This window comes from Aulonocara stuartgranti (assembly GCF_965226115.1).
Source record: "Aulonocara stuartgranti genome assembly, chromosome: 23".
NCBI lineage: Eukaryota > Metazoa > Chordata > Actinopteri > Cichliformes > Cichlidae > Aulonocara > Aulonocara stuartgranti.
In genome coordinates, this window is record NC_138958.1 from 40,565,285 (window position 1) to 40,577,819 (window position 12,535).

The following is a 12,535-nucleotide window of genomic DNA, read 5'->3' on the forward strand; positions in this document are numbered from 1 at the left end:
TTCTAAACTCTGAAGCAGCAACAAAGATGTTTGCAGACTGGTAGGAAAATAGAGTTTGGCCCCTGTAGCTAATTTCTCCTTTAATGAAAAATATCTATAAACTTCCTTGTGACTATTTAAAGTGGTCTTGATGTTATCATAGCAGATTATCTGATTATCTGAAAGTGGTGAAAAAAGAAAGCTATCTGGCACTTCCGTTGATCCATCTATTGTGAAACCTTCCACTGTTACTATCGGAACTGGTTCTAGGAATAGTAAGCGAAATTACACAAGGACTGCAATCAGTGGCAACAGGCCTGATGGAGTGATGAATCCAAATTGAAAGGTTTTGGTTAAAATTGTCTTCAATATGTACATAACATCACAACAGTGTCCACAGCAATCTCTAAAGCATGGTGGAGACTAAATCATGGTTTGTGCTGCATTTCAGCCTTTGGTGTTGGAGATCTTATCAAAGATCAAGAGATCAAAGGATGAAGCACCAGCTTATTTTGTCAGCATGACAATGATCCCAATCATGGATTGGCCTCCCCAGAGCCTGGACCTCAACATCACTGAAGCAGTGTGGGATCATGTTAAAAGGGAATAGAACAAAGGGCAGAAACATCCAAAGAAGAGCTTTGAATGTCCTTCAAGAAGCCCTAAGATTGTTTACAGATATGACAACCTCTGTTTTTGCCTTATATACTGTATTTCCACATATAGTTAGCCCTAGTTCCCATTTTTCTAGCAAAATATGAAGAAATGAGGAGCATTTTACACAGAATTTTCTAGCCCCTTTAAATTGTATTAATACTTAGGTTAAAGGTTTGGTAACTGTGAGTGACATGTATATAAAAAGCTTTTGATACGTTACAACATTCTATTTTGATTTCTAAATTGTATAATTATGGTGTGAGAGGAGTGGCATTGACTTGGTTAAGGAGTTATTTAGAAAATAGGTCGCAATATGTACATTATCTCGGTAACACCTCTGAAAGATTGAAGATTGTATGTGGCGTTCCTCAAGTTTCTATTTTGGGACCTAAACTTTTAAATTTATATATTAATGATATCTGTGACGTATCAAAAAGGTTAAATTCTATTTTATTTGCAGATGACACAAATTTTTATTGCTCTGGAGAGAATTTGAAAGATTTGGTTGAAATTATGACTTCTGAGATGTTAAGATTAAAAATATGGTTTGATGTAAATAAATTATCTTTGAATCTGACAAAAACGAAATTCATGATATTTGGCAATCGTGTAAAGGAGGATGAAGTCATTATGTCCATTGATGGAGAATTGATTGATAGAGTTACTGAATTTCGTTCTTTGGGTGTAATAGTAGATGAAAATTTGACGTGGAAATCACATATTGAGTATATTAGAAAGAAGATGGTTAAAAAGATTTATATTTTGGGAAATGTAAGAGATTTATTAGACTATAAAACAATGCGCATTTTATATTTCTCATTGTTTTTCTCATATTTTAGTTACTGTATTGAAGTCTGGGGGAATACATATGAGAATACTATAAAACCTCTAAACTTATTAAAGAAGAAAGTGATACGAATGATTCATAATGTTAAATATAGAGAACATACAAATAAATTATTTATAAAATCGAAATTATTAAAATTAGGAGATTTAGTGAAATTACGGACACTATTAATTATGTTTAAGGCTAAAAATAATATTTTGCCCTTTAAGTTACAAAGAGTATTTTTATTGTGCTCAGGGGGAGAAGATAGCAGAAGGAAATTTTATTTTAAGCATCAGCTAGCTAGGACTACACAAAGATTAATGAGTCCAACGGTTAGGGGTATACGACTGTGGAACTCACTTCATTATAATTTAAAGAATTGTATAAATTTACATTATTTTAAAAAGTGTTACATGCTTAAAACGATAACTCGATATGAAGAATGTGAATGAAATTGGAGTTCATTGAAAAAGGATCCATTATAATTTTTTGTTTTATTTATTTTAATTTTATTTTTCTCCTTGTTACTATGCGTAGTGGTATATTCTGATTGTAAATTTGTTGTTTGGTTTAGGTTAGGACCAGAGATAAATGTTAATGTTAGTTTGTTCCCTGATTTTGGTGCCTACTTGTAATATAAATTGGATTGTAGATAGGGGGCAGGGTTTAATAAGAATATTTTCTTCTTCCTGCTCCTTTTCACACATGGTTGTAGTGCTTTTTGATAGAAAGTGTGGTTGGTTTGTTTGAATTGTTGTACCAAGTGTGAAATAAATAAAGAAATGAAGTGAAAAGATGCTTAAATTTAAAAGTTTTTGCACATGTTTAGACATATACAAATAAATAGCTGAATGGATAAATTATGAGTGGACCCAATAAATGTGTCTCGACCCAACCCCCATGAAATCACGCTGGCCACCAGCTAAAGTGAAACTCCATTATTCACAAAGCAAAATGGCAGAGCAGTAATCTCTTATTAAAAAGCAGCCAATTATAGCCAGAAAGAAAAATGGCATTTTGTTATCACATAACACGAAATGTTTCGATTTCCCGTCCTTTTTGATTAATTTCATTAAAACAGCATCGAGTTGGGATTTTCGGTCTCTTATCTGCCTGCCACGCACACGCACACACCCCACACACGTGCAGGGATAGTATGCAGCAGTGTGTGTTTGAGGTGGCAATGAAAACTCACTTGAGAGCCTGTTTCTGTCTGCCTCATTATCATCAAAGACAACAGGCACTCCAGCACACACATACATACACACACACAGACACACACAGGCGAGCGTCATTGACGGTTTCCATTGCAATCATGGCCACTTGAAGCTGCAATGCCCCTCTCCGCTGCCGCTGCCTGTCACGTGAAAACCTTGCATCCCCTAAGCTGTCAACAACTGTGAAACTGAGCAAAGGAGGGCAGCCCGGAGCTTTAACCCACAGTGTTTGTTTTCAGTTCCCCGGCACTGTTCTGCGGTAGGAATTTCCCGAGAACAGAGGAATGTGCGATCCATTAATTTCACTGAAATATGAAGTATGATAGAGCAACATTGTGAGGTTTTCACGCAACAGCCGCATTATATAATGACAGTCTGTGGTTTCATTATATCCCCATGGCAACCAGGCTGCTGTCAGTCACTGAAAGGTTAAGATCAAACCCCATACTCTTTTTATCACCATTTGACTGATGTTGTTTTCTCTCCCTCTCTCTCTCACTCTCCGGGCTCTCTTTAGATTATCCCAGGACACAAAAACATCCCAGTGAGGCCCAGGATGATGATCATAATATATAACACACTGCTACTCATGTGTATTAATATCCAGATTCTTCGTTATATTTGAAAACCCAGTTTTCATTGACAATCTAAGCCTCCTCTGACCGAAAGCATATAGATCAAAGTCTTCAGAGTGGCACCTGTCATACAGTTGCTGTCACTCACTCTTGTCATCTCTTTGCTGCTCTTGCTCTTCCCCACTTCATTCCCCTTTTTTACCCATCTTTCTTCTCCTTCTCAGTCCTCCCTCTCTCTCTTCGTCTTCATAATAAGAAAAGGAAAGGAAAAGTTGATTGAAGAAAGAGAAAGAGGAGAGGATGGAATAATTCATCTCTCAGGTGATAAGTGACATTTGATGGACACACACACACACACACACACACACACACATGCACGGAGCAGGGTAGGGTAGCATCCAGCCAAGCAAGCATGCTATCTGAATACTGATCAGCCAATCAGAGGCCATTTCTGCCGGGCACCAGAGATACTTGTTCGCAACCATGGCAACCGAGAAAGCATCATAGCTGAGAGGAAAAGAAGTGCAGCTGTGTGTGTGTGTGTGTGTGTGTGTGTGTGTGTGTGTGACAGTACATAATGTTAAAATGATCACTTCCACATTGTTTGTTATGAAACTTTCAAAGTTTAAACAGAAGCGCACATAAAAAAAAAATTTGCAGGTGCAAGTGTTGCATTTGGAGGAGAAATTTATTTTGAGTGAAGAAAAGCTGAATTTGAGTGAACAAATTTCATTGCTGTGTGCAAAAAATGTATTTCAGTGTTTGCTATTATCCACACACACACAATAGCAGCCCCTCTCGCTCAGTTTTTGCACTTTCGCAATGTGTTGCTTGCGCTCTCAACATTTCTGCCCGTGCCCGCTCAACTCTTTCTATACTCCGTTATATGTGTGCCACAAAACCAGCCAATCACAGACTTGGATGCAAAAAAATCTGATTGGCTGTTTTGGTCTCCAAACAGCTCGAAATGACGAAATGCAATATCCCAGAATCCATTTCGCCCAAAACTCAAACGAGGCAGTCAACATGGAACACAGAGTGGCGGAGTTTGAAATATTACTCTTTCTGGGTCACAAAATAAACTTTTAAGATATTTTCATGCGAGAATGGTGCTGTGTTAACTTCAAATATCTGCTCGATTTATCAAGACATCACATATTTGCATAAGTGCTCTAACGTTTTCGGAGAACCTGTTACCCACCAGCTGACCGGGTGGTCACTCGGGTTAAACATAATATATAAGGCTGAACTGACAAGAAATCAGCCGACTGCACCACCAGGTATTATAGGAAAAACCATAAAGCCTTTGAACAAAAACAATCGCTGTTGTGACAGTGATGTACACTGTCTTGTTGGTATATATGTATGATTTGTATCACCTTCATGTTTCCCTCTCACCACATATACAAACCGATATCATGACCAGCAGCTTTTACAGCTGTGGCTCCAGCAAACATCAGCTGATACTAGAAAGTAATATTAAATAAATTCTAACATCAGCTGATCAAGCTTAAACATGCTGCTGTTGTTTAGCGCGACATCCGCTGGTTTCCTATTTTGGGCAAAGTGGGCGATAAACAAACGAGAGAGATGATCAGCTGATCATTTCATGATTCAGTTTCATGATTGAAGTAGCAACAGGAGAGGGAGGGGAGAGAATGACAGAAGAAGAGGCAGCTGACAGTGTAAAGACAAAATAACTCCAGCTTTGTGTCTTTTTCCATTCTAGCTGAAGTCCGGGACAAATCACGTTCCTTTTCCCCTCAATACAGATGTATTGTAATTGGTCCAGCCCAGAATTGATCATGACCAATTGGCTAATCCACCACCTTTCATTGTTTATACCGTTACAAAACCAAACAAACAAACATAAAAATGAAAAATCACCATCGGCCCACCGGGCAAATGAGCGGTATGCACAATGGCAGTCCAGCTATGCGGTCAGCTAGTGGGTAACAGGCATCTCCGAAAACGTTAGAGCACTTGTGCAAATATGTGATGTCTTGATAAATCAAGCAGATATTTGAAGTTAACACAGCACCATTCTCGCATGAAAATATCTTAAAAGTTTATTTTGTGACCCAGAAAGAGTAATATTTCAAACTCCGCCACTCTGTTCCGTGTTGACTGCCTCGTTTGAGTTTTGGGCGAAATGGATTCTGGGATATTGCATTTCGTCATTTCGAGCTGATTGGAGACCAAAACAGCCAATCAGATTTTTTGGCATCCAAGTCTGTGATTGGCTGGTTTCGTGGCACACATATAATGGTGTACCAGTGTTGCCTACTTAGCGACTTTGTTGCTATATTTAGCGAGTTTTCAGACCCCCTTAGCGACATTTTTTTATAAAAAGCGACTAGCGACAAATCTGGCGACTTTTTCTGGTATTATTGGAGACTTATTTATGACGACTTTTTGACGTGAAAACGCGTATCGCTCTTACGCTCAACAAGCAGCGGTGCTGCTGTGGGCACCTCGCCGTGCCAAAGCGTTCACAGGTGGAGGATAGTCCTCCCCCAGTTGCTATCAGGGCAGGAGACGTTCACACACCTGTGCGTCCAAACGGCAAATGAATCGCGCATGGGCGAAGCCGCTGCTCCCATACTGACTGTAATGCAGTCAGTTCTTCTTTTACTGTTATGCTGTTTTGTGGATCACAAGGTTTAAAACTACTTATAAACACACACTCTCACACACAAAGTAACTCCACCAGACTGCCAGGTCACTTTTGCCGGTCCAGGCCCGGATAAAGGAGCAGGGTTGGAATTGTGACAATAATTGCTAAAAGAAATTTAATTTGTAGTTCTAAATAAATTCTAACTGCATTTAGGACGTTTTTTACTCACTTTATGTCTCTTCCACGATGTTATTTCTCTCTCCAACAGCGTAGGTTACAATTACATTAGCATGACCGATTATGCAAATTAGGCAATGACGTCATTTGGCGACTTCTTGCGACTTTTCGACAGCCAATAGCGATTTTCCTTACTGAGGAGTTGGCAACACTGCGGTGTACAGATAGAGTTGAGCGCGCACGGGCAGAAATGTTGAGAGCGCGAGCAACACATTGGGAGCAAGCGCAAATGCAAAAAGTGAGCGAGAGGGGCTGCTATTGTGTGTGTGTGTGTGTGTGGATAATAGCAAACACTGAAATACATTTCTTGCACGCAGCAATGACTTTTGTTCACTCAAATTTAGCTTTTCTTCGCTCAAAATAAATTTCTCCTCAAAATGCAACACTTGCAACTGCAATTTTTTTTTACGTGCACTCAAACTTCTTTTACGTGCGCTCAGAATAGTGGCAAAAAAAATAACGCCATACAGCTCCTCCACTCTCCTCTTCCCACTCTTTAGAAGTGCACGGTTACTTGTCAGCATCAAGCATTACTGCAACCGGAGCACCAAGGGGCAACTTGTGCCTGTTTGTGCTACACCAGCCACCTCAGAATGGCAGTGTTTTACGCCCCGGGATGAGAACGCGCTGTTACAATTTTAAAAGAAGGCAGTACGTCAAAGTGTTTTCAGTTCACTCTTTCCCAGAGGCACGTGTGACAGCTAGAAGCGCTCAGTTTGCGCTCCAGAATATTTGGTTTTGCCGCCTTTAAAAACCAAGTTCGACATCCCCAATCCACTGAGACCGATTTAGTTATTCAGCTGAATTTAAACCTAAAAATGATTTGAAGCACAATGAACTCATTTATTTGGAAATGCTGCTGCAGCTTTCTCCTGAAGAAAACTTCAGACTTTATTTCCACTTGACATCACTGCTCTCTGTGATTTGGTGCACGTGATCAAACCTGTTGCTGGCTTCAGTCTGGACAGGGGGTCACGCTTTGATGACTGCGAAACATCCCATTATCTGAGAGGCTCTGAAAGAGAGAAAAGAGAACAAAATTAAAGACAGAGAGAGCCTTTGTCTGGACTGCTTCGGCAATATTGTTCTCAACTGTCATGCAAATGAGGAGCAGTGGACTGAGGAAAACATTGGGGAAACGGACAGAGTGGGAGGGAGAGAGTTATTGAAATTTATTATTCCATATGGAAGCACCATTGTTCATCATTAAAAGGTAGATGTAACCCTGGAATGGCTAACGTTTATCCTCACTTTCCCACAGCATACCTAACAATGAAACGCACAGTAAAATGAGTGCAATTAAAACATGGCACTTCCTTTATGTGTCCCCCAGTATTTTTCACATTTGGAGATTATTATAGCACAGAACCGCTTCATGCACATGCACAAATAGCCTTATTTACTCATCCAATCCCCAAGATTTAGGTTTCTCTGCACACCCCATCCATGCTGGCAGAAACACTCTCTCACACAGCAGTGAGTCACAGGGAGGTTTTCACAGTAATCACGTCCACTTCAAGCCAATGCATCACTTATCATCTCTGTTGTGCTGCGTCGTGTTTAGCTTTGACCACTGAACACTACCCACTATTGTACTGCCAAACAGACAAACCACAAGCATATTTACCTTGAGAATTTGGGGGCACGAGCGGCGTCTTTCACCCGGCACTTGATCAGGATCAGCTTGGTCATGAACTGCATCCACTTTCAAAGGATGAACTGTAAGCCAGGTGGAAATTTGAAGGATTATTGAGTGGAATGTTATCCTTCCTTTAACCCTCAGTTGTAATATCCTCGGATTAACGTTTAACAAGTGTTTCTTTGAATCTTTTGGATTAGCCACAAAGCCTGAGTAGTCAGAGTCTGTCCTTACTACACAAAAAGCAGCACGTATAAAAAGAACTGTGTTTAAATTTATCCGAAAAGAACATCCAACAATGTAGTTTTCTTTTTTCTTCAACTGATTGCTTTTTAGGTCAAAAGTGAACCAAATCTCTCACTACAAAAGCACCAGTACCCAGTTGGATTACAGTTTTTTTCAGTCGCTAACAAGCGTTTGTCCAAACAGTTGTCACATTTGCAAAACTCTAAACACAATTAGCACAGCATCGGTCTGTTGTGGCCATACCATTCACACATTTCATGTCGTGTTCACCCAATATGCAGTCAGTGAACACATTTCCACAATGCTTACATTTTCTTAACAGACAAGCTATACCTCCCAACAAAATTATGGACTGTTTTTGTAGTATGTACGAATGTTAACACACAACATCCCACAATAGCAAAAACAATATTCTAAACCGTAGATACAGTATAAAAACCTCTGCTTCTGCAATGATATCAGTACAAAACCAATATCAATATCAAAAATATATCTCAGCTGATAATAAACAAACAATTGAATAATTGACACACAGCTGATTTATGTTGGGTAAATTGGGACAACCACAGCTTCTTCCATTCTGGCTTAGACTCAGTGGGGTTTATAAGGCAAGACCTTGAGGAGTGATGTTTTTGGAAACAAAAAAAAAGACAAACACTGTAATGTCTGGTCGAGGAAGAGTAAGAGCAAGGGGCCCAGAGAGAAGAGCAGGCCCAAGGAGAGGGCAAGGTAGAGGTGTAAGAATGCGTGGTGGTGGCATTCCAAGGGCTGCAAGAACAGTAGTCAGTGATGAAATTCATGCCACTATCATTGACCATGTAATCAACCATGGTCTTTCACTAAGAGAGGCTGGTGAAAGAGTGCAGCCCAATTTGAGGCGGTCAACGGTTGCCTCCATTATACGCATCTTTCAACAAACCAACAGGTAAGTATTGCATTTTACATGGATTGTTTCTATTCTCACTTGACATGTCAATATGGTCATACAGTAATGCATATGTTGAATTTTTTGTCTTTCTAAAGAATGCAACGTCTTCCACCCTCTGGGGGAAGAGGAAAGCTCCTCAGTAATGATCAGGAGCTTGCCATTGTAGAAATGGTTACTGCAAATAATGCAATAAAACTGCGTGAAATTCAAACTAGAATTGTGGCGGACCATGAGATATTTGACAATATCGATAGAATCAGCCTCACAACCATTACGCGGACATTGTCCAAACACAGAGTGCGGATGAAGCAGCTCTACACTGTTCCCTTTGAGAGGAACAGTGAGAGGGTCAAGAAGCTACGACGACAATATGTCCAGGTATAGTGTATATTCAATCCAATGTCCAGTTCTATAAGCTTTGCACTTTGCAAGTAGGTAACCTACACAATACTAGGTTACAGTACAGTATGGTATACAGTAATAACATGACTTACATAAACTTTGTTTCAGAGAGTTATGGAATTGGAGGCCAACCAGGCCCCTCATGAATTCATATACATCGATGAGGCAGGATTCAATCTGGCCAAAAGGCGTCGACGTGGACGAAATGTAATTGGAAAAAGGGCCACAGTTGATGTGCCAGGACAGAGAGGGGCAAACATTACCATGTGTGCAGCAATTGCAAATGCAGGATTACTCCTTCACAGATGTCAGGTTGGACCCTATAATACAGAGCGCTTGCTTGCCTTTCTCAATGATCTCCACCAGCGCCTGGTTCCAGAGCAGGGTCAGGAGGGTGAAAACATGAGGACCTTTGTAATTACCTGGGACAATGTGGCTTTCCATCACTCGCAAGCAATAACAACATGGTTTGAAGTCCACCCAAGACTGGTAAGTCTCTTCCTTCCACCCTATTCACCTTTCCTCAACCCCATAGAGGAGTTTTTTTCTGCATGGAGGTGGAAGGTTTATGACCATCAGCCACATGACCAGATGTCCCTCCTTGAAGCCATGGATGCTGGCTCCAGGGACATCACAGTTGACGATTGCCAAGGGTGGATCCGACATACCAGGCGGTTTTATCCCAGGTGCATCGACTTGGATAACATCAGATGTGATGAAAACATGTGGCCTAACCCTGAAGATCGCAGAGATTAGATGCAAATTTTTTGCCTTTTTTTAGCCCCCCTCCCCCCCTTTTATCTTGGCTTTTTGCTGTTGTTTTTTTGTTCAGAATGCTCTTGTGTGTTTCATGGGTATTTTGTTCACTGTAAGCAATACTGTAGAACTTTCTCTGTCCTATCATACCGTGTTTCTACTGTACCTCCTGTAGTAAACAGTAAAGAAACAGAAACTTGTTTGCTTTTTACTGGAATGCTTTCGAATGTGAACATTACTGTACATGTGGACATACAGTTACCAACCAAGACATTTCTGGTGTCAAAATGGTGGATTGCATGTTTCGCATGCAAATACCTGTAAAACTGAAACATAAAAGTCTATGCAGTTTTTGTAATGTCAATAATAGCCAGTATTTTGAAACAAGGTGTACTTTGATTGACTGCATGTACCTTGTGAGGTGAAAACAAGTGTTATTCTTTGACAGACTAATTTAATTTTGAGTCAGATTTATAGTGTTTTTGTACAGTTAGTGTGTGCAGAGAAAGATGTGTTCTATTTTGAAATGAAGAGTTAGTATATATTTAACAAAATGTATTTTTGAGAAGAAAATTATCCATTTGGCCAATTGTGTTTTGTAGGTGTGAGTCTGTGTTAAGAGTTTAGAAAAAGTATCTGAAGTATGGGTAGGCGCTGTTGAAATCTCCCAATTCTTTGAATCTTTGGGCTGAAGGAGGGACAATACTCGGTGTATCAATGCTCAATCAACAATCATTTATTTCCATACAATTCAACAGTCAGAGCATTACAACGTCCGGACGGGAGAGATGCTACCAGAGGGTCAGGCACATGTCTCAAAATGGTGACGGGTTGCTCAGCTTTTTATAGTCTCTAGTGGCCCCCAGCTAGTCGTAAAAGCCAAAACATCACTTTTTTTCTCTGTTACAGCGCCTAAGTTATGACCTCGGCAGTTGTTTCTCTGCTTTCTGTAAGGTGGGGGTGTGGAATGTGGTCTATCTATCTCCCCTGTCTTTAGACACAGAGTCTCCTGCTTACAACCTTCTCTTCATGATTCAACAATTAAGCATGTCAAGAAAACAGTGTAACACATTCCCAGCAGATCAAGGATACAGAGTGATGCACATTTATCTAATGAACTAATATGTGAATATGTTCTGTTAACTCAAAAGTATAATGAGAACTAAACTACATACAGCTCACACACTCTATATTAAAGGGTATAATGTGATCTACAGCAGTATTCTAATTCAACTACTTTGATTACATATATAAGGTAACATATAATAACAGAATAATCTAATAGCGCTTGTTAGCGATTGAAAAAAACTGTAAACCAGAAGGCCAGAAAAAGTCGTGAATAGGTTAAATAATCTTCTTCTTCTAATCTTCTCTGAACCTCTTTGGAGCTAAAGCTAGAACAGTCTTCCTCTTACAAAATTACAGTTTTTTACAGACGCTAGGACACATTTCACAATACTTAGGTCACTTTTGCAAAACTCTTCACACAATTCTCCTAACTGACCTTCAGCTTGGCAAAGCAGTTCATTTCACATTCAAAATGCACTACAACTACCAAAACACTTTATTCAGGTCTCAAATAAACTCATTCTTCCAGAACACTAGCAAAGGTTGACAGCCGACAAACACACTTTGTCACCCACAAAACAATGACCTGAAAAACACTAACAACATGTAGCATTACATAGTGTTTTCTTGTGTAAAACAAGGACACATCTCTGTTTATAATTTCAATATATGTTACTGGAATGAATCAGACATCATGCAGAATTCGTTAATATTTGTTTCTGTATTTTTATTTTTTTGCACTAAGTAATCCCAAAATACAAGAATTTGTATACACACCATCCACTGATACACATACAATAGTAATGCTAATCTACTCGGTCTTCTCCATTTGGCCACAGGTTCTCATCCACATCACATCTTATGTCATCTAGGGCAATACACCTAGGAAAGAATCTTCTGGCTGCCAGAATTGAAGGAGTTGAAAAATTGAAGGAGTAACACCTGTGTAGATGTTCATCTACAATGAGAATCAGCTGTGGCTGGTTAAACTGCATTTTTAGATTTAAAATATGTTTCAATAAAATATTGCTGTTGAATTTTGCTGTCTTTTCAAGTTTTGCATTGTGTTATTGTTTTGGCCATAAGTTTAACAGTTTTGAAAACAGTATGTAAGCACATGCAAAATGTCCTGTCCGTACAAAGATTTTTGGCAGTTGTTGTGTCTGAGTGAGAAGATAATTCATGAAATTTGAGAGATGTAGTCATTGAAAGCATTTTGTGCCAAAACAATGATAACTGATCCTCAGTTTAGCCCACATAGACTTCTGTTGTGCTCACTGTGTGAGGAGTTTTGCAAACGTGACCTAAGTATTGAGAAATGTGTCCTAGCGTCTGTAAAAAACTGTAAGGTAGAATTACCTTAAACCTACATTTCTTCTAATGCC

At 39.5% G+C, this 12,535-nt stretch overlaps 1 long non-coding RNA gene across 1 annotated transcript in view; it reads right to left on the reverse strand.

Moving 5' to 3' along the window:
* LOC309700770 overlaps positions 1-12,535 on the reverse strand; it is a 53,530-nt gene that overhangs the window by 12,619 nt on the left and 28,376 nt on the right. Inside the window, exons 2-3 of the long non-coding RNA XR_014274741.1 lie at positions 7,739-7,830; positions 7,055-7,126 (exon numbers count right to left, since the gene is read on the reverse strand). This is a non-coding gene — a long non-coding RNA (uncharacterized lncRNA). The remainder of the gene's footprint in view (positions 1-7,054; positions 7,127-7,738; positions 7,831-12,535) is intronic.